The sequence below is a fragment of the Numenius arquata genome, chromosome 1 (genome assembly GCF_964106895.1).
Source record: "Numenius arquata chromosome 1, bNumArq3.hap1.1, whole genome shotgun sequence".
In the NCBI taxonomy this organism is placed as follows: Eukaryota; Metazoa; Chordata; class Aves; order Charadriiformes; family Scolopacidae; genus Numenius; species Numenius arquata.
In genome coordinates this window covers 65,193,937-65,216,865 of record NC_133576.1, presented here as the reverse complement: position 1 = coordinate 65,216,865, position 22,929 = coordinate 65,193,937, and positions in this window count along the sequence as shown.

Sequence of the window (22,929 nt, the reverse complement as noted above, 5' to 3'; positions counted from 1 at the left end):
TTTTTACCAATGTGTGTAACTGGCCAGAAAAAAAATGGGTTTTTATACCTCTAAAAATGCCCAGTCCATTGCAGATTCACACGCATTCCCATGGATTTAAAATCAGCTTAACAATTCTTAATGTGTTTTAGGCACAGAGCGTTGGCACCATTTTCCTTCTTTTCTTTATCGCTCCAAAGAAAAGTAAAAAGAGGGATCCCTATTCCGGAAGCCTACAGAGAATGACTAAAGGATTTCCCTTCTAGAAAATGCTTTCTTTCCCTGCTGCTGGCTTTCCTCTCTTTGGAAGATAGTGTTGCTGTCAGAGAGGAGTTGCTGCAGGGAAACTGAGCTCTGAAAGCCTGTGCCTTGGCCTGGAGGGTGAGAGTTGGCCTCAACCCAAACAAGAGGAAGCTCCCCTGCGTGCAGAGGAACTACTGCTGAAGGACATTATGTGCTAAAGAAGGCTACAATTGCTCATCACAGTACTGGAGCAAATTAGTAACCTCTTCTGAATGAGGAAAACTCATACTCAAAAGAAAAATGCTGTAATTTTGAGAAATGATTCATTTACAGTTTGTCTTTCCTTGCTGCTTTATGTACTTTAGCACTGTCTGATGCCAGTGAAATTAGAGCATGGGATGAAGGAGGGGAGGTATTGTTCTGCTTCATTTTAAGAATGCCCAGTAAATGCTGTACCTGTGATGATCAGTGAAGTATTTACAACTCAGATAAGAAGCAATAAAATAAAGGAGCATGACCTTGACAGGCTTGAGGAGTGGGTCAGTGAGAATCTCATGAGGTTCAACAAGGCCAAATGCAAGGTCCTCCAGCTGGGTCAGGGCAATCCCCAAGATAATACAGGCTGGGGGTTGAATGGATTGAGATCAGCCCTGTGGAGAAAGACTTGGGAATACTGGTGCATGAAAAATTTGACATGACCCAGCAACGTGTGCTTGCAGCCCAGAAAGCCAATCATAGCCATCAAAACAGGCGTTGCCAGCAGGTTGAGAGAGGTGATTTTCTTCCCCTACTCCACTCTGGTGAGACCCCATCTGGAGTACTGCATCCTTCTCTGGGGTCCCCAGAGCAAGAAAGACATGGAACTGTTAGAGTGGGTCCAGAGGAGGACCACGAAAATGATCAGAGGGCTGGAAGACCTCTCCTCTCAAGAAAGGTTGAAAGAGTTGGAGTTGGTCAGCCTGAAGAAGAGAAGGCTCTGGGGACACCTTATTGTGGCCTTTCAATATATAAAGGGGGCTTATAAGAACGATGAAGAGAGACTTTTTACCAAGGCCTTTTTAGTGTCAGGACAAGGCATGACAGTTTTAAACTGAAAAAGGGTAGATTTACATTGGATATAAGGAAGACATTTTTTATGATGAGGATGGTGAGACACTGGTTGGACAGAGAAGTTGTGGCTGCTCCATCCCTGGAAGTGCTGAAGGTGAGGTTGGATGGGGCTTTGAGCAACCTGACCTGTTGAAAGGTGTCCCTGCCTATGGTGGGGTGTGGAGGTATGTGTCAGACTAGATCTTATTTAAAGGTCCTTTCCAACTCAAACCTTTCTGTGATTCTATAATACATGAGTTGATTCTTCATTTATTTCATTACTATTAAAAGTTTTACTTTTCAGCATTAAGAACTTACTTTGAAGAAATAAGAAGAAAAAGAAGAGGCTCTTTTACACAATAGACAAACCAGTACAGTAAAAAGTAGACTACAAACTACAAAGAGTCATCAGAAATGTATTTCACTTTTTAAAATACTATGCATACAGGTAGTGAAGCTTGCTACATTTGCACTGTAATAATATTAATTTTTAATATTATAATGATGATTATTAATGTTTTTAGTCAGAAAAATTATAGCGCAAGTTGCAATGTGAAGTCTGTTGAGCAGAAAGGGAATGTTGCTCTATGAGCTCTTTCTGCTAGTCTAACAGCTGAGGCCTTTCTTAAATATCCTAAGTAAAAAATACATAGCCAAAAATGGTATTTTTGCAAAGAAATCTACCTGTTTTTAAAAGAATTTATGTTCATTTTCTAAGCCATTTCCACCTTTATAATGACAGTTTAACCTTCTGTTTGCTTGAGTATGCTGTATCGTTCTTTACCCATGCACCTGTATGATATAACTGCAGCCAGGCAAAGATGAGGAATTAGGTTATATTGCCTACTTGGAGGGAAATGATCCAAAATGCAAGAGTGTGTGCCAGCAGACCTTGTGGGTCTCACACATTGACACATGTATTAATGCCTAGGGGCTACAGCACATTTCCTGCCAAGCCCAGGGAGCCTGGGTACTGGTTTTGCCAGGTCCTGGAAAGGCATCTCCTCTGTCAGGTTCAAATCAGTCCTGCTAATATAAGACACAGGTGGCAGTGAGACAGCTAACTCCAGACAGGCTCCTCGCCTATCACACCTGTGTAGCAGCTGTTATTTCTGGAATCTATACTGGTCCACCAAATTAAAAATGAAACATGTTACCCCTGCTCCAAGGCAACTGAAGACTTTGACTACCAAAGCTGTATGCCAATAAATACTATACAGTGAAAGAGAGTGCGGCTTTTTCCCCCTCTAAGAATTAAAAGACTATTTTACCACCCCTAATTTAAAGGAAAATTACTTCAAATTACATCCCTTGGAGAGAGACTTTAGAGGCCACACATTTACAAAGTGACATTAAAGAGAAATAGACATATTTATTTTTCTTATGAGGTCTGCTCAGAAAACTTTATATATATGGATAATTATGAATCATTCATTGAAAAGCTTGCATTTCATATGTGGCTGCACAACATCATGGGTTTTTCACACAGAGATGATACTAACTGTTTTGTTTGTTGTAGACTTTGACTTTCAACTTTGCGCAGAGCAGCTCTGGATAAGAAATACACATTTTTAACTCCATTTGATTCCTCTGTGGTTCTGTGGGAGGAAAAAAAATACAGCATCTCAATCTATTTTTAAAGAAAAGATACTCAACTTCTATGTCTGGAAAAGGCTTTATGGTTCTTATTATGACTTAAAGAAGAGTAATAAGCTCTTCACTGTAATGTATTGTGGACAGTCTATTTGTTACCTAAATTCCCCAAGTTGCATTAGACTCTATTTGACTTTGGTTAGGCTTTGAGTCTATTGCATTAGCAATGAAACAGTTACTTTAGCATTTCCTTTTGCAGCTTTGCATTACAATCTATGTGAAATCCAGATGTATTTGTTTTCTTCCAAAGAGTTACCTTGGGATACAAAATTGCGGCTAATGAATCTGAGTATGTTGGATCAGATCCCAGTCCATCTCTCTGGGAAACCCAAATTCCATTACCTCTAAAAATTGAGCCCAAAGTACATTAAAACCACTGTATATGACAAATAACCATGTTTATCGATCATACCAGAATCTATTGCTTTTGCTTGACAGACGGAGTTAACAGGGTTGAGACAGTGGAATAATAAATTGACTGTATATCTAGTCTTTAAGCTAATTTTTTTTTCTGTGTCCAAACTTAAAAAATAGTTAGGAAAGAATAAGGGAAAAAACCCTCATTGACTTAAGGTTTTGTAAGTCAACTTTTATCCAGTTTTGCCCCAGAAAGCTTTTTTCTCTCCACTAAGTTCTAGTTTTGACTTCTGAAAATAGATCTCTACAATGGAAAACTTGATGAAATCCTAGCTGTGCGAAGGTACTGCCAATGTAGTATTATACTGAAATCAGTTTTTTAAAATGTAATAATTTAAAGCAGGGGTGCAGGAGGTAAAGCTAGAGATAAGTCCCTTAATACTTTCTGACCTAATTACACAGAGGTGACAGCAAACTTACTTCCCCTCCTTTTTCCTCCACCAGCACAGGGGATCTGCATTAGTCTCCTTTGTGACCATTAGTAAAATTTTTGCTATTGCTGTTTTATCACGATGAACATGTGCTATAATACTAAAGACCCTCTTCAAAGAAGAGCTGCCGAAGAGTCAGCTGCTTGCTTGCAGTTAGCAGAGGGAAAACCTCAGAAAACGATTAAACTCCAGCACGTTCTCAGCACATAGGGCTGACCTGCTCCTCTGCATCCCTTCCAATATTCTTGTGTTTCCAAACTATCTAGAGATTAGGTTTTCCAAGTAATATTTTGCAGAGCAGAAAGTATAAACTAGCTTAAAAGGTATAATGAACATCTTCAGCAGATTTAGGGCATACAGTACCTTTTATTACTTGATAGGAAGTGGTTCATGCTGAGCATCTCACTGTCTTTCAAAACAAAAGCCTTAATTTATCTAATACTGTATGTACAGTCACTGGTTGTGCAACTGTCCTGTCAACCAGTCACTTTATCTTCCAGTTCCATTAACCTGTTTCCCACCTCCCTGTAGGGAACCACAGGATTTTACTATCTTACTATAAAACATATTAAATTCACTGAAGATTTATTATTATCACTTCCAGTAAGCTAGGAAGAGTATCTTTATTTTCCTCAGTGTTGCTATACTATTTATTACACCCCTTTGGAAAACAAAAGCCAAAGGCCAGATCCTCAGTGAATGTAAATGATCTTATGCTAAAGAAATTCAGAGATGAAAAGGCATATTCTACCTACAAGTATAAAAAAAGTACATACAAACTAACAGCCTTCTTCTTTATAAATCTTATTTTCAGAACAAAATTACATTTTTTTTTCCACTTCTGGCATTGTAAAAATGACAGTGGAAGCATGTGAATGTCCCAGGAAAAGAAAAGTTTACAATATTTCACACAGGACTAGAAGCCAAAGGCAAAAATGCAGTGAAACAGGTCTGATTTGACCAGATGACTTTCACAGAATTGCTCAACGCTACAGTGTTAATTTTTTGACTGACAAAAGTGGAGTCGAACAGGGAGACATCAATTTTCAAGAAATCCATTTAGGAAGAACAAGGTTTTTAATTTACCTATGCTACATCCTGATTAAAGCCTTGATTTTTTGGCAGGTGACTAATGTGAGAGGGAAGGGACAAAAAAAATGGTGAAAAGAAGGAGAAAGTAAGTCATTCCTGGTTTGAAAATCTTTGAAAGATTTATTTAATTCCCTGTGTAGAATAGGAAGGATTTTTTAAAAAAAAAGTTCTTTGATTATATCCACTTTGAGTTCAGTGTGTGTTATTTTAAAAATAGGTTACACTATATGCAAGCTTCTGTCCTTCACACTGGAATTCTTCATGAACAAGATTAACGTCCAAGAAAGAGATGATTATCTCATAATGGAAAAATGAATTTATTTCTAACTCTTTCCTCCTATGTCCTTTAGATTACTTCAAATTCCTCTGTCAAGATGTTTCTTTTCTGGAGAGCACAGCAAATGAATGCAATATGATGAATTAATATTATATAAACTTTTGTTGACTGTAAGGCTTTTGGATCAGGGACTGTTTTTTGTGCTTTTGTCATACCCAGCATATTGTTTGGGAATTTCTTTATTAAAGAGGAAGAAAGAAAAAACAGTATATAAATTAGAAGCAGAAAGTGTGTAGTGATGTGGAAACAGAGCACTGGAAGGATTTAATATACTAATTTAATATACTAACTGGTTTGCGACCAGTTACCTTTTTTGTGACTAGTCTGTTGACCTAAATTAAACTCATTAATACAAAAGATTCTGGATTTGTTACTCACTTATTGTCAGAAAAAGGGAATTTTTATAATACGATGTTAACTATGTATCCTCAAGCCTAGTTTAATTTGCAATGGCTATTTGCAAATAGATTTCTCCTAGAAGCAGCATATTGATTGTTCCCAAAGCTAATTGGTATTAAAGGACTTTGCAATACTGTGGCTTTTGACTATCCAATTAGTTTCATATTCTTACCAGCAAATTGGCATAGTACGTTAATTTTCATTTCTCTTCACTAATTCTGTTTAAAGATATCAATGTGTACTTCATCTGGGATGAGAAAGATATGTGGCACTAATGAAACACATATAGTCTGAAAAAGATGTACAGTACATTTTTGTAATAGATGTGTTAAACTTTTGCAAGGCAAGTAACTCCTACTGTTGAAATAATTATGGAAAAGAGTGTGCAACTTGTTGGGGCTTTTGAAATGAATATTAGAAGAAACAAGTTCACAACCTTTAGTTGAAATACACCTCTAAGTGCTTGTTGATACAAGCAAATTTTAGAGCTTTCATCGCTATAATTTCCTAAGAGAAACTTCGTAAAGGCAGAGGAACATGAGAGGTAGCATGGCTACGTTGTGAGGTCTCAGGACTGAAAAGGTTCAGTATGGGTTGCTGCACCTCCAGCTTTCAACCATCTGCTCCAGTGCCTGTGAGCTAGTGGTGACTTTGCCTGTGAACAGCAGAGTGCACTAGGGCATGGATCTTATTTAGCAGAAATTTATGGGGCATTCCTGATAAGAGAAAGAAAGGAAAATCTAAGGTAGACGAATGAAGAAGCTGAAGGGCTGCAGTCTGAATGGAGAAACACCTTCAGCTGCCTTATTCAGTTGCTGGGCCTTTCTCTGGAAAGGTATCAGAAAGTAAGCTGTCTTTGGCAGTCATGAAAAGGAATAAGCTGACTTCATCTGTAGTGTGCTGCTGCTTTTCTGTTGGTCTCTCAATGCTGTTGTTCAGAATAAAGTGACTCTACTGAATTCCAGCATAAGACAGCCCTGTGGCAACTGGATCGAAATTCATCAAGACTTTCTTTTTAATTCTTAGAAGTCAGGGGGAGCATGCCAGTAAATTCTCTGAGAAGTTTAATTATCCTGGTCCGGAGTCTTGTGTCTGGCCCATGCAAGAAATCCTGGAGCTCAGAGTTCCCTCATAGCTGAAGGAGAAACATGGCATTTGTTGTCTGGCAGAAGACCCTTGCTGTTTTTCTGTTAGAAGGCTCTAGGATTTCAAAGCAATCACTTCCATTTCTCTGTGTGGGTCATATATAAAGCATGGGCTTGTTGCCTGACACTTGGAAATAGCCTTGCAGCAGCAGCGGTGGGAAAACTCTTTTGGTTAAAGTTACAGATAGGTAAAAATATTAATTTAATGAACTACAAAGAATAAACTGTAAAATTTAGTTTTAACCAAGAGTACTGACACCAGAGAACCTGATTACAAACCCTTAGTACTCCTCAAGGTAAATTTTTCCAGTTGTTGATGGGTCTCAAATGCTACTGCTCATCATCATGCTTTCATGGAGGAGATACAGGCAGTTTAATGGAAAGTTTGCTTTGGGTCAGGGTGCTCCGAGGTGTGGAAGTAGGAGGGGAAGAGTCTGTCACTGCCTTTTTCACCACATTTCAACAGTCATATGTTGGAGGTATTAATCTTGTTTTTTGTCATTACTATTTTGGTGAGTGAAAGACCCATTATTCCTAGTATTAGACAGGTTTTCATCTGAGGCACGTGTTACATTTTCTTTTCCAAAGCTCATTTTCCAATGCTTTACTCTTAGACTAATATAGACATAACATCTCTAAATTAGAAAGAGAGGACTTTCTTTAGCTAGCTGAAGTAGTGATGAAAAGACCCACATCCTTTTCTTAATTTGGGTACACTCTCACCTCTCTTTCTTTACATCAGGAGGGCTCTTCCGAAGGAGGATCCACTGACAGCTTTTTCATAAAGAAACACTGATGACTGAGTTGTACCAAAACTAACACTGTAATGAATAACTTTACGCTCAATATAATGCCACAATTAAAAGATCTCTTGGCTTTGTTGGATGCCCAAAGATGTACATTAGGTCCCTTCTGACCCCTACCATTCTGTGAGTCTGTGATTTAGGTTTGCTTGGATGACCTATTTACCACTTAAACTGCTAAGAACTGAATGGAGAAATTAATAAAACATACATCTGGGGGAAGAAGAACAGAGTCCTGTCTTTTCCATAGGGAAATACTGGTTTTCTTTACAGGCACAGGAGGTCCAAGATCATGGACTTCTTATCTCTTTTTCATTAGAGTACATGGTGGTCTGATTTGCAAATATAAGACAAAGGAGAAATTGTTACTTTCCTTTTTATTATCTGTATACTAGCATAACTGATCATGGGAAACTCAGGAACTTAGCTGGCAGACTCTGGTTCCTAAAGCATTTATTTCTGATATGAAACAATTAAACACAAAATACTTTGTATGACAAAGAGATGAGCGTCTCTGATGGTGGAGCACACAAGTGGAGCACTTTCATCCTTACTTCTGAAATCTTGCCTATAGACACCTCAATTTCCAGATCCCACCAACTACATTTTCCAGCCATTTGGCTTTGAATGTCCCTTGATTTTTAGATTTCAAAAGTATTTACTGGGACAGCTCCTTTTCCACTTCAGGACTCAACATTGCCTTTGTCTCAGCAGTTTCTGCCATGTTTCTTCTGCAAGGGCAGGTGGGAGAGGAGAGCCCCTGCTTCAGTAAGTTGGTCTGATCAATGGCCTTTCCAATGAAAAAGGGAATAACAAGTGAAGGGGCAAGTGATGAGATCAGAGACATAAACCTGTACAAGAAAGATAATGAAGGCAGTGAGAAGAAACAAACCTCTTTGGTCACAGTGATTGATGGGCCATCAAGAAATTGCAGGCTTTGCCACTGATAAGGATGCAAAGCTGGATGTCTCAGACACTTGGGGTAGGTGGGGTGTCAGTGGGACTATGCAAAACTGATGAGGAAGCAAAGAGGGTAAGGGATGGGGAGGAGCAAAGGGGTAAGAGATGGCCAGGGCTGTGTAAAGAGGGTCCATCTGTGTGGAGACCGCGGTGGGTCAGCACGCCCGTCTGACCCAGCCCTGCACCTCACCAGCCCAGCCTGGCCTGTCTTTTCTTTTAATCCTGTGGTAGCTCTCCCCGCGCATCCTCACTCGCTGTCCAATGCGGGTATGAGTATTGTAGGGATGAGGTCCCAGCTGCTGGGGAGTCATGAGTGGATTTGGGGCCAGGGACCACAGTCAGACAGGGGTGCAGGTGCCCCGGGCTGGTGGAGTCAGCAGATAGAGCCAGTAGGGTCTCAGGGCCACCAACCAGAGCAGATGGGGGACTCGGCCACAGCCCATGGGGCAGGAAGAGTGTGTGTCCTGAAAACCAGTTATGGGGGGACGAGGTGAATGAGGAAAGTGATGGGCCGGAGTGGGGCCATGGTTGCAGCCAGTGTGCCTGGTCACAGTTGCTGGGGGCTGAGCGTCAGTATCTCCCCAAAACTGAGTGTGCGTGGGGTGTGCCTGTGTCAATCACAGCAAACGCCACGCTGGACCCACTGGAAAGCAAGAGGCCCTGGGTCAGGGCACAGACACCAGTGGGGTAGAGGAGCCATGCTGGTATTCAGGGGATCTGTGAAATGTGCTTGTGACTCTGTGAGGTGTCTGTGTGTTCGTGTGTCCATGTGTGTCTCTGGGACAATGCTCAGCTTCGCTAGTGGTTGAACCTGCAAAGGGGAAAGTGGCAGCCACGTCCCTCAGCCTGAGCAGAGACCCCATGTCCCCGGGCAGGACAGGGGCTCCCAGGCCCTGCTGCTGCCAAAGGCAGCAGTCACTTATAGTCTCCCTTAATAATTTCTTGTATACAGAAAAAGAATACAATCCCTGGGGATTTTTAAAGTTATTTTCCTTCTGCTTTCTAAGCATCCTTGGACTGACACTTTTGTGAAAAATTAGGTCAAAAAGGAAATTGTTTGGGGAAGTTATAAGCCAGAAAGCAGAGAGAACTTTGGATTCAGCCTCAGTACAGATAACTACCATCCAACTTGCAGAACTGTACACAAATAGACACATTAAACAAGTAATATGAATATAAAGAAATAATTTTACTATTGCTGTTACTTGGCTTTGTCAGCCAAGCACAGTCCCTTCATATTTGAACTAAGCAGACCCGCTGTGCCAGCAGGAGTCGGGTGTCCCATAATAGGGGTTTGGAATTACCAAAAAAAAAAGCCTTTTGAGTCTCTGAAGATGAAAAAACACTGCCTGCTCTTCAAAGACTTTTTCTATTGACTTTGTGGTGTGAGAGCAAGACAAAAGCAGAAGATTTTGCGACAAACCAAGGAAGCGTTCGAACACTTTGCAAGGAGTGAGAGATTGAGGATTTCTGGTGACTATGCCTGTTGTTATCCCAGTCACCCTGGAAGAGATGAACAAAAGGCACAGCCCTTGGAAAAATAAGTTATTTTTCATGTATGGCACTCTCAGAAACATCTCAGCTTTACAGCTAATGAAGAATGATCTTAATTCAGAATTAAAAGATAATTGCACATATAACTCAGCAATGCAATACTTCTATTTATGAATTAAATAAAAGGAACTAGGTGGGTCAGCTCACATTTTAAACTATATTATGAACAAAGGTTTGATATTCTGGAACCTAAGGCATGTGTGTCAGGGAGCAAGGTTCAAAATTTTGCTTATTATCTGGCCTGTTTTCCAGTCCAGCATGGCTATATAATTACAGTAAAATAGTCTTTAGCGAAGAGTCAGTCCTGAGGTCCTCACTGTACGAACTCACTCTGCGTGCCTGGGGCCTGAGGAAAAGATGTTATGGAAAACAGATTTTCCAACTGTTTTCATGGTCAAGGCTGTGAGAACTGCCACTCAAAAGCTTGGTGTGGAGGACAGAAAAGTAATTTCTTTCCACTTCGGAACAAAAGTCTTACAGGAACTCTTTCAGATTTCAATATTTTTGGCATTAATTTGGTTTATAAGCGAGTTGGATTTTCTTTAGGAAAGGACATGAGACTACTGGATAGCTTAGGACCCACATTAAAATACTCAGGGCCTAATGCCATAAGGTTTTGAAATTAGCGAGTGTGGAGAATGCTTGATATCCCCAGAATTATGCAGTGCCTCAAAAATGATTTAAGGTACAGTGTTTTCTTTGTTATGTTCTGTGTGTAAGGCATTAATTTTCACTAGAGTGCCTTTCTAAGGAAATGAATCATGGCATGGGCTGATATTTAAAACAATGCAAAAGGTATCCAGGTTTTGGGTTGGCTTCGTCTTGAACTGCTTGTTTATTTCTGAATAAAGCAATGCCTTTTTACCCCAAAACCTCATTAAAAGTAAAACAAAAAGGTCAAGTTTTATGCTTTTAAAAAGTCTGTCCGAAACTTCAAAATTCTTGAAAGCCAGCCCTTCTCCCTGCCAGTCTTCATGAGCTTCTCCTCCTTCATTTTAAAGAAATGTGATCACTGTTTGCATTCATTTGTATTTAAACAAAACACTTCCAGGAGGAAAAAAACCTACACTATGGAGAAAGTTTTATTTACATGGGAAACTGATCTAGCTGACAGCCGTAGCTTAATGACTGGCAAAGAGCCCTCCAAAGATTTGTCTCCTATAAAACCAAACTGCACTGCTTTCCAGAAAAAAAATATTTTCCTCCTCAAGTGACCTGCCGTTTGTACAAATTAATGTCAAGGATGGATTTCAGCACTGCGATGACAGATTTGGAACACACAGTGCAGTTTACATGTCAAATAAAATTATGCAGACATTCTTCACCTCCACAGCAATCATTCACAAAACTCAGGAATATCAATGCATTTATAGCCTCAGAGTGTGAACATGTTTTGATGAGCAGTGTCATGCTAGGTCACTCATCCTTAATAATACTGTTTCACGTTCGTGCCACAAACACAACCAGCTCAGGGCAAAATGGAATGTCACACTGACTGCAGCTGGCCTTCCATTTAGGAGAGCAAGGAGAAGCCATCAGGCCCTGTAGCTGGCTTCATTTGCAAAGCAGTCAGTATAGATTAATAAAGATTATTAAAGATCCCCTGCAGAATGGGACATGTGCTTAAAACCCCTGGTGCTCCTGTAGTGAAAATAATCTGTTGTTAGTACGGTGGTTTGCTGTTTTAAATTTGGAGGGTAGCTGCGATTTTCTGTCTCAGGGTATGCCTAATAAAGGAATCAAGAGGTCAGTAAAAATGCAACATAATGTGTTGTTCCTTTAGAAGATGTACACATCTCCTGTTATCTTTTTTATTCCTTAGCCTCTAAATATGTACGTAATTTAGGAAAAAACACAGTGCTTCCTGGGTTAGGTAGGTCTCACTGCTGTGGCTTTCTCAATCTCACAAGGAACCCCTTCGTCCTTCCTGGTCACTCCCACACGTCACTCCTCAGGCTCTGCAGCAGTCACTGGGCTGTGTTTCTGGCTTAGGTCCTACTTTTCATTGTCAGCTGCTGAGGGTAGTAGCACCTTAGATAGCCTCACTGAAGGTAAGCCCTGCACCACTGTTTCCTTTTTCTTTTGTTTAAAGAACGTCTCCCCCTTCTCTAAGTAGGGAAATATAAACCCCAAGATCTCATATTCTAATTTGGTGACAAGAATGCACGGTTAAGTTACAAAATAATTACTGATATTTTATGCATATAACAATGAGAGAAGCTACCCTCACTTGGATGATTTTGGGGAACTGGAGAGATTTTTGGGGAACCCAGATCTTCCCTTCCTTTCTTCCTGCACTGGAATTGGTCTTTTGTTACCAGTCATTCCTCTGTCACAGAAGGTCAATGGATGGGATGTCTTCACATTTCTTTACTGGAACATTATTAAACAACTCCTCAACCAGAGCTAGTTATTTTTAAAACATGAAATTATTAGGTTTTTTGTTAAACTTATAAAAGGACTTTTTGTCCCTCATTGCTCTTTTTTGTTCTTGTAACTCTCAGAGACAGACTGTGAAGGACCACAATCTCCAGAAATCTTGCATTTGCTAACCAGGATATTCATTTTCCTAAGAGAAAGTACACAAAGCTATGGTTGGTTCTTTCTGCTTGTTGTGAAGACTCACGGGTAAATCAAGAAGTTGAACAAAACATGAATACAGTACACAAAAGTACATAAATGACATGAGATTACATTGTGCATGAAAGACAGTTAAACTTTAACACATTGAAGTTGACACTCCAGTGTGCAGTCACGAGCACTTCTTACTTGTCTAACATGTCAGCAGCTTCTGCAAATAATTAGGAGGCTGGCTTCAGGCTAAAGCTGAGGGTTCACAGCCATCACTGCCTAAGAGCCATGTGGCATTACTTTGGTGAAATTAGAGCCACCTTGCCACGTGCCCAACTTCAGCAATGTCAGAGATGTGTTTTCCCATGTACTCCTGGAATTGCAGATAGCAGGCCTGATGACACTATTTTCAGAGTCCCACTTCTGAGGCCAAAATAATATTTAAAATGTGTTTTTTATTTCCAAATCATAACTTTTTTTAAAAAAACTTGGAATCACAGAATGGTAGGGGTTCTAAGAGACCATTGGAGATCATCTAGTCCAACCCCCCTGCCAAAGCAGGTTCACTTACAGCAGGCTGGACAGGAACACATCTAGATCAGTTTTGAATCTCTCCAGAGAAGGAGACTCCACATCCTCTCTGGGCAGCCTGTACCAGTGCTCTGGCACCCTCAAAGTGAAGTCTTCCCTCATGTTGAGATGGAATTTCCCATGTTCCAGCTTGTGCCCATTATCCCTTGTCCTGTCACTGAAAAGAGTCTGCCCCATCCTGATGACACCTGCCCTTTAGATATTTATAACCATTGCTGAGATCCCCTCAGTCTTCTCTTCTCCAGGCTAAACAGATCCAGGTTTCTCAGCACCTCTTAAGACAGGTGCTCTATTCCCTTGATCATTGTAGTCCTCCACTGGACTCTCCCCAGTAGTTCCTGTCTTTCTTGGACTGGGGGGCCCAGAACTGGACACAGTACTCCACACGAAGCCTCACCAGGGCAGAGTAGAGGGGGAGGATGACCTCCCTTGACCTGCTGGCCACACTCTTTTTGATGCATCCCAGGATACCATTGGCCACCTTGGCCACAAGGGTATGTTGCTGCCTCATGGTCAACTTGTTTTCCACCAGGAGTCCCATGAAATATTACTGAAGTGCAATATTTATTGTGATTAATAAGAGATGCCAGGAGGTATGACAATACTTCTATAATTCTTTTCAAGACAGCTCACTATCCTTTACTTACCATCCTGCCCAGTCTTAAAGTGTTATTCATCCTATATCCTAATTTCTAGGTGGAGGGGTAGTAAAGCAATCACGCTGTATTTTTACCTCATAAAACAATTTTATCTAGATGAGATTGCTCTTGGATCACTGCTAGACTTTACAACAACCATGAAGAAGGCCAGATGAAAAAACATACCCCATTAAAAAAAAATTACTTACACAAGACTCTTATTCACCAGTAACAAAATCTATTTCTTTTTTTGTGTAAAAAGATAGCAGTTATGGAAAGGGCAAATATTATGTGCGTGAGGTTTCATGTATGAATGAAAGATTTATTTCCACCTCTAGACTGGATTTACTTTAAAGGAGACATACTTCATTTCATGCGTTATCTTTTAACTCATCATATATGTAGAACAAAATATTTATGTAGAAAGTTTGTATGAGCAGGCAGGCATTCACAAACAGACCGGCCTTCTGCTACACTAGATTTTTCAGATGCAATAGTCCTTGGAGAGCCTAAGCCCTACCATATACATAGAAAATACACACCATTTGGTTGAAATATCACACATAGCTTACCTGATTCTTTACTGTCCCTCTTAGACCAGATGTTCCTCCAAGGCAATGACTCCAGAAAAAAAAAAAAAGAAAGATACAGCAATTATAGTAGTTACAGATTAGCCTGACCTATTGGGAAGAATGCATCTGATGGTCTCATTTTGTTGTTCCATTCTGAAACCTCTAAGAGTGTATACATGTCATGTGGGCTGGAGATTTCTCTAGCAGCCAAGTGGATTTGCCTTTTCTTAGGTTTGTTTATTTTGGAGGGGGAGGAGAATGAGTAGGACTATAAATCAGTCCCTTCCCACCCAGCTCATTTTGTTTGTTCTGGGCCCCATCTGGGCCCCATTAGCTGCAGAGCACCAGGGCTGCAATCAGCAAAGCACAGGGCACTGGAGAACTCCTTACCTCTCAGCCTCAGAACAAACGCTGTCAGGGCAAATTAGGTCATAAAATAATTTCCTGAACCTGTATTGTATAGGAAACTGGAAGTAAGCATGTGTTTCAAAATAGAGCTCTGTTATGATGAGTTTCTTTTTTTTTTTTCTGTCTCTTTGGTAAAATAGTGTTGAATTCACTATATTTTAAACCCTGTAATTGATTTCAGGGCTGTATTATAACAGGGCTTTGTAATTGGGTTTGAAATACCTTGTTATTGTCTACAGTCGTATTAACGATCTAATCAGATGTTGTTGATATCTTAGACATATGTATATTGTATGCTTGGTTTTATAATCAGATGTATTAGCCAAGAGTACAAAAATCTCATTCAACTAAAGTATTTGAGTAGAATACAAAAAGGAGTGCAAAATAACTAATATTAATATTCTTGTATGGTCTTTCATCTAACTGAATGGTAAATCATAATATTGTTCTTATTTGAATCTAATCAACTGAACTGAGTATAGAAAGCCTGGGGTCACTCAGGATTTTGAGGAAGGGCATTGTTCTACAAAATGCACATAGTCACTGTGTATTGCATCTGCGTGAAAATCAGTGTACGCTCTTGTATAATATCTGACCTTGTAAGTGTGCCTGCAGTTCTGACATGCACCTGGGCAAAAGCAGCTGATATTGCTGACAGCAATTAATTATAGAGTCAGTTGGAAGAAAAACTTAGAGGTCATCTAGTCAAGTCTAACACAAATCTTGCACCAGCATTACATGACATTATCCATACCTTTTCTGATCAGATCTTGAAAATCACCAGTACTGAAGATTTCTCAATTTCTTCTCATATCCTCTTCCAGTGCTGCACATTTCATTCATGTGAATGAAAATTTTTCTCCCAGTATTTGACTTGACGCTGAAACCTTCTAATTCCCTCTTACAGACAGGGCTCAGGTGCAAAAATCTGAAGCAGAAATCAAGTCTTCTGATTTTCAGGGAACTGGGTATTGCATGGTAGGTATATACATTTTATATTGTTACATTTATTTGTGATGTATCATGGTTTGTTTTGCTTGCTTTTGTAAAACATTATAAATAAGAATATGAGAATCATCATCATGATGCAAGTCTTGCATTTTGTCCTAGAGGAGCTGAAAATATTTTGCTTATGAATCAGACATAAACCTTCATGCCTTCAACTCATGTGAGCTGCTTAGGTGAACAACAAAATTTCAACTCATTTTATTGGGTAAATACTCAATAACGTAACTCAGTTGTGTCAGTATAATATATCAGAAATATGAGTGATCACTGTCAAGTTGTACTGAAATAAACATTTCCATATAAATACAGAAAAAAATGCAAAACTACAAATTTGGAAATGTTGTCACAGGAATATAAAATATTCTAGTGATTTAGACAAAAATTTTTTGTTCTCCTTGGATTTCTCCAAGGAAAATGGAAGTACTTCATTTAGCTTATTAATCAAAACCCTAACAATTACTTGGGTAAAAAACAGAATTAACCCAAAAAATTCAGACACTTCGCACAATTCAGTATGATTTGCTACAATAAAATGGGAAACTATACAGCTAGAAATAATATATTTTTTAATTATAATTTATTTCTTCACACATTTGTGGATTTGCATAATGATCACTGCAGAGTTTGAAAACCTGTGCAATGAATGACACAACATTTTGACTATTGTATTGTAATAAATCAATAGTCCACTTCAAAATGTAAATTAGAAAGAACTCTTTTTTTTTTTTTTTTTTCTATCGGGGTGGTCTTTAAAAAAAGATAAGCATATTTTAAGCAAATCATTGGGAGTAAATATTGTAAAGTGTAAATTGTCATTCTAGACTTAGATTGCTAGCTAAAGCTGTAGGAGAAACAAAATAGCTTAAAAAACCTTTCCCTTGCTACCTTTTCAAGAGAAAAACTATTAATTCCTCCTCCTCCCCCCCCCCTTCTAATTTAAAACTGGTAATTAAAAAAAATATATTTATGCCATCTGAAGTGCTTTCTATTCATTTCCTTGTTTTTCCAGATGACTATCATCATTTTATGGGAAAACAAAGGCAGTTGTCATGTCAATAGTGGAATACCCATAACTATGATGGATATTGTAGCCGTAAAAATCTCTCAACTCTGAATATTACATCAAGGAGCTGCAGGACAGAACCAGACTGAACTAGTAGGTTGTTGTTAATATGTCCCATTCCAACGGTCAGAAAGATCCGACCTGTGTGTTGTTAAAATGGAATGGAAAAATGAAGTGTATGAATAGCTATTTATGGTAGTGGAAAAGACTGAAAGTAGGACAAGGTCATTTTGTCCATAAAAAGAGGAGTGTGAGGAAATGTATCTCAAGCACAAGACAGAAGACTCTGAACAGCCTGTAGAACTGGCATGTGCTACCTGCCAAGCTGGGATGCATTAAGCATTTAGACTCAGCTCTTCTTGCCCAGTTTTCTATCCCACGTGTACATCTGTCACATGAAGTGTTATTTTTGGAGGTTGCTCTCTGTATGGGTGTATTGAAACTTTTTTTTTTAAAAGTTTGAATTAGCTGGCACTTTTTAGATTTCATCTCTTTTTTAATCCTGCACGTATTTTTACAAGTATGTTTTTCAGTTTTCTCTGAGAACCCGAGCATTACTGGAAAATGGTTATGGGCGTAAGCTGAAAGGGCATGCTAGGTAATGACATGCACACACACACGTTCCGCTAGTGTTCCCCAGTTCAGTACTGTTACTCAAGTTAACTCTCAATTTAAAGTTAGTCAAGTCAGGCAGACTAGGAAGAATCATCTACTAGAAGATTATGAACTAGCAATGACATTATAAAAGCTTTGGAAGCATATGAAGAGAGTAGCGTATCTGCTTGGCAAGTACTAAAACTATCCATGATTGCTCTCAAGGTCTGTAAGTGAAAAATGCAAAACGTTCTCCATAATGCTGGTATCAAAGCATAGGCCAAATCCTCACATTAGATTGAGGTTTTGATCTCATAGAAATTCAGTGTTAGGGTACTTGTGGATGTCTTTAACATGAAATGAGATATAGGAGGAGGGACAGTGATAATCAGTATTACTATGGGAAAGTGAATTGATTAAAGCCTGGAAAATATTTTCTTTTGATGACTTGGAAAAGTTAGATTTCACAATTTGTTTCTGTAATCTTCCTTTACTTAGATTCAAACCTTGCTCATTTAAACCCTCTTTTAAAGAAAGATAGTGTAATGAAAGCTTTGTCTTGGCTCACTCTAGTCTGCAACTGTCATTCAGTTCTTGAATTAATTTCTTATGCTTGCCTTGTTTAACTAATAGTACTTAGGTATGGGAACACTGCTTTACAAAAGCTCACAAAAAGCAATAATAAGAATAGTCATGAAGAAAAACTGGCAGTCACGTGCTTTTTTGAAAAATGGTAGTAAATAGATGACATGCTCTTGAAGGGACAAGTTCATAAAAGTCCCAGTCCACTGACAGCAGAGCATCTGAGGAATAAAGCAAGCACCCAGTGCTACAGAGAGGAATGGCTCTGCAGAGGCACAGAGTGAGAATGGGGAGCCTGACACAGAAGAGCAGGGAAGAAGGAAAGCAGAGAAGCAGGGCTGAAGTTATATAGCAATTTGGTCTAATTAAACCCAGATGGGCATATTGATCAAAATAGACTTAAGTTTCACTCTCCTTTCCCCTCCCCTCTCCTCCCCTCTCAGGGTGATGGGGTTCTTATCTAAAAGATCACTTTCATTTAATCCAACTAATTTTCTATGGTTTTGTTGGAGCAAAACAGTCTCTTCTGCCCTAAAGTGTTATCTGACTGCTTATCTTTTCAGTGTTTTAGTCTGCACAGTTTCTTTGTTTGAAATGGGTCCATGTTTAGAACATGTTTCTGTTTTTAGGAAACTCTTCCATGCATTAATCTTTGTATTATGAGCACAGGCTCCTGGCTGGAGCCACGTGCTGTTGCAGAGGTAGCATCAAGGGGCCTCATTTTCACTGGGATTTGCAGAAGCTGCAGGCTGCCAGGGTGTAAGGCTGGCCCTCCTGTCTACACCCCACTCTGCCAGCAGCAAAAAACCTCCCACCTTTGGATAGATTCTGCTCTGGTTTGGGATCTCCAAGAAAACTGCTTTTTGGATGCACTGTTAAATGTTGTCTAGCTTCTCTCTGATCCCAAGACTTGGTGATTAGCTAAATGTGTCCCATCCTAAGCACCCTTTGGCAGTACCTAGGCATTCATGAACTTTTTGTTTTCCTGATTATATCAAACAGATCCATCTGATTTCCTTAAGATTTTACAAAGCCCCATTTTTCAAGTCCTGGGAGCACTGTTTGTTTTAACCCACCTTATCGAGGTCTTTGAGACCTCTCTAATTGAGAGTAGAGTTTAAAATACCTATTATGGAAAATATGATCAATGTTAAATGCTACAGATGAAAAAACCCACAAAACCTTAGCAAACAGTATTAATAAAAGATGCACTTGCATAGCTGTCTTCCAGGTGAGCAGAATTAGACTATTTTATTTGCTACTAATGCCTAGCAGTTTAAAAGTTAAGCTTGTTTGGAGATTTTCCTTCAGGGGTACTTGTGATAGCTCCAGTGGTGTTTTCTTATTGTTATAACTGACTCAAATTACTAAAGAATGCAAAGTTTATTTCAGGAAGTTGATTGTACTATAAGAGTTTCCTTATAGTCTTCCTAATGGTAGCTTAGAAATAATTTTGATTTTTGGCTACTTTTGGCTATTTTCTTGCAGAATCATTAACCTAGCTTTAGCGCTCGTTATGACAGCTACTTTGAGCTGAGCCACAGTGTTGCAAAGATCCACTGTTAATTGCAATAGCTGGCCACCCTGTAAAAGGAGCCCATGCGTGTTTAAACAGCTGTAAAACCAGTAGAAATATATCCAGCTGATAAGAGGTCGGGCTCTACTGGATGGCTCGCACCACTGAAAAATTCAGGGAGAGATACCGACTTTTCAAGCTATGCATAAAAGAAGTAAAAAAAAATGCGTCCCAGGCTTTTAATCTGTGCAAAGGACTGAGCCACCAGACACCTCTCCTCTGTGTATCCTCGCTGTGCCACACAGAACGTGCACCAAGACCAGGGATGCTGTTACTCTGATGAGTCACTGGCCTGTAAGTATCAGCCTGTACATCAGGAGTTATTTAAATTAAAAAAATGCAGCTTAAGGTACTAGAAATAAGGCATTTTTTTCAGATGCATATTTGGAGAATTGTAGGCATGTTACAACTAATCTTAATGCAAGCTAATGGCAAATTTTCTATACACATTGTTTTTTACAATAATATGGTTTGTAATGGAAAGGTTACTATAGCGACATTAGTTTTCAGCCAGCTGGTAATTTTAAAAGTCAACTTTATGGGTTACTACGTAGCATGAGGGATAGAATACCATTGTCAGTAAATATTTATGTAGAAAGAAAACAGGAAATGATAGGCTACTGTACACATATCACTGATGTTATACAGTGATGTCCTCAGTATGCACCCATATTAATGTACGGGGTGGGGGGGGACACGAATTTTATGGAACTCGAGTAAACAATTTCAGCACTTAAATCCAATATTTTAATGTATTGTATGCAGATAGGGCTTGATGCCCAGGTGAATTTAGGCACCAGAACAACAGTAAAATTTTGATTCTCTGTAGAATCCAAGACTTACAGTAAAATCATTCAGCACCCTTTATGGCACAGGTAGGAAAATGGATAGCAAAAGAAAAGAACTCATGAAATTTGACAGAAAATAAAACACTGGGGTGACCAGGTCTTCAATTACATTTTTTTTGGTGTTGTGGTGGGATGACCGTGGCTGGCAGCTCACTCCCCTGCAGTGGGATGGGGGAGAGAATTGATTGGAAAGGAGAAAGCAAGAAAATCGCATGGGTCAAGATAAAGACAATTTAATAAGTGAGGAAAAAAAAAAAAAAAAAGAACAAACCAAAGCAGAAAAACCCAGGTGATACAAAGGCAGTCACTCACAACTTCTCACCAGCTGACCAATGCCCAGCTCATCTCTGAGCAATGGCTACCTTGGAATAATTACACACACAGCCCTCCCCACCCACCCACCCCCCAATTTTATTGCTAAGCATGATGTCATATGGTGCATAATATCTCTTTGGCCAGTTTGGGTCAGCCGTTCCTGCTGTGTCTCCTCCCACCCCTAGCCTACTCGCTGGTGGGGTAGAATGGGAAATGGAGAAGGTTTTGACACTGTGCAAGCACTGATCAATACTAAGTAAAACACTGGTGCGTTTTCAACAGTGTTGTGGTCACAAATCCAAAACACAGCACCGTATGGGCTTCTATGAAGAAAGCTAACTCCATCCCAGTCAGACCCAGTTCAGGTGTTTAGGTAATTTCCCTGTGCCCTGTGCTTTCACTGATATGTAGGCCTTAGCCCATTCCTGGAGGTCCCATATCCTCTTTCCAAATCAGAACAGAAGTAATTCCTGATAAATGAACCTATGCCAACAGGTTTTAAGGTAACAGCAAATGAGTTGGTAACCCCTATTAAAGCTGAACAGAATAGTACAGTGTAATTGTGGAGAAACCAACGTGAAAACCAACCCACCGCACAACCACAGAGAAGAGGCAGGATGCGTAGGAGAAAGAAGATCCTTATTGAATTTGCACCTAAACCCAAAGCCTGCTCAAGCAAGTGAGATGAAGCAAGGAAGTCATTGCTCGTGTTTAATGTTATACTTAGTTTCTTGCATTACCTAAAGTAAAAGTCAATAGATTTGGAAACCTTGTGAAACCTAAAGGTCTGTTTTCTGCAATTACTGTAAGTAACTGAGTAGGTGAATCATAAAACCCAAGGTACCCTAACAGCAGATCTCTGGAAACAACTTATTTAAGCTATTGATAGTTATGACAGAAAGTTGTACTTATGTGAGGCAGTGGTAGACAGAGTCTGTTTTCAATGAAAAATGTGGGACTGGATGAGTAGGAGTAGTGATGTAGAAGTAACTTTCTGGGGATAAAAACAAGGCAACTTTGGAGGGCAAAATCATGGCTTTTATTTAGCTAACATGTATTTTGAAAAAGCAGTTAAGTTTTTAGCCCACAAAACTTCTCTGGGTATCAAACAGAAGCAGTAACATTCAGCTTTGGTAGAGTTAGTGAGGAATTCTTCCAAGTCTAACCTCAGCTAAGCGGAGAGCTTGCAAGGCTGCATATGAGCCAGAGCTGTAGCTTGTCCTGCTGGAGGGAGCAGTTTCAGATAACCAAATGATGGATCTCAAACAGTTCGCTGGAAAGGCATCGACAGTAGGTGTTAGACCAGGGCTCTGAAGGCCTTCAAATTACAGGGAAGTATTTTTTAATATAACCTGTTATCGTAAATTGCTTTTAGCTTCATAGAAAAATCCGATCTGTGCTCAAATTTTAGATTTTGTAACTTTGTTTATGAGAAACATCTGTGTTTATAACTGAGAAACAAACTCTGCTTTGAGCTACAAACTACAAAAAGCCTTTAACTGTGGAACTTCCAAAGCGAATTAAAGTGCATGGGAAAGAATAATAAGTTAACCCTAGATTTATGATATCTGCTAGGGACTGGTATATCTACTGTACACACTAAGGACATCTGTGTCTTGTTTTTTTGTGGTGTGTTGTTGTTGTGGTTTTTTTGTTTGTTTTTAAAGTATTTGTATATCTGTATGTGGTATTTGAAGAGAAGGAATGTTTAATCTCATTTAACTTTAGCCGAAAGAAATTAAGGCACCCAACCTCCTCTGTGGTCAGTGGTGGGAGAAATGCTCCTTTGCACTGTGATTCATGTCCTTTGTGTTGGAAGCAAATCCTCAGAGTGAAGAGATCTCCAACTCCTAGAGCTTGGTTTAGAGGGTAGGTAAAAAGGCTAAAATTAGTTGAAGCCCATCATAAATACAGATGTAACTTGCATCTTCTTAATGTCTCTTCCACAGAACTAATGTCTTTTCCTGACTTACATGTATCCATCTGTTTGTGTTTATCTGAGGAAAAGAACCAATGAAGAATGTAATTTATTACATATCGAGGATTATGAATAGTGTGGTG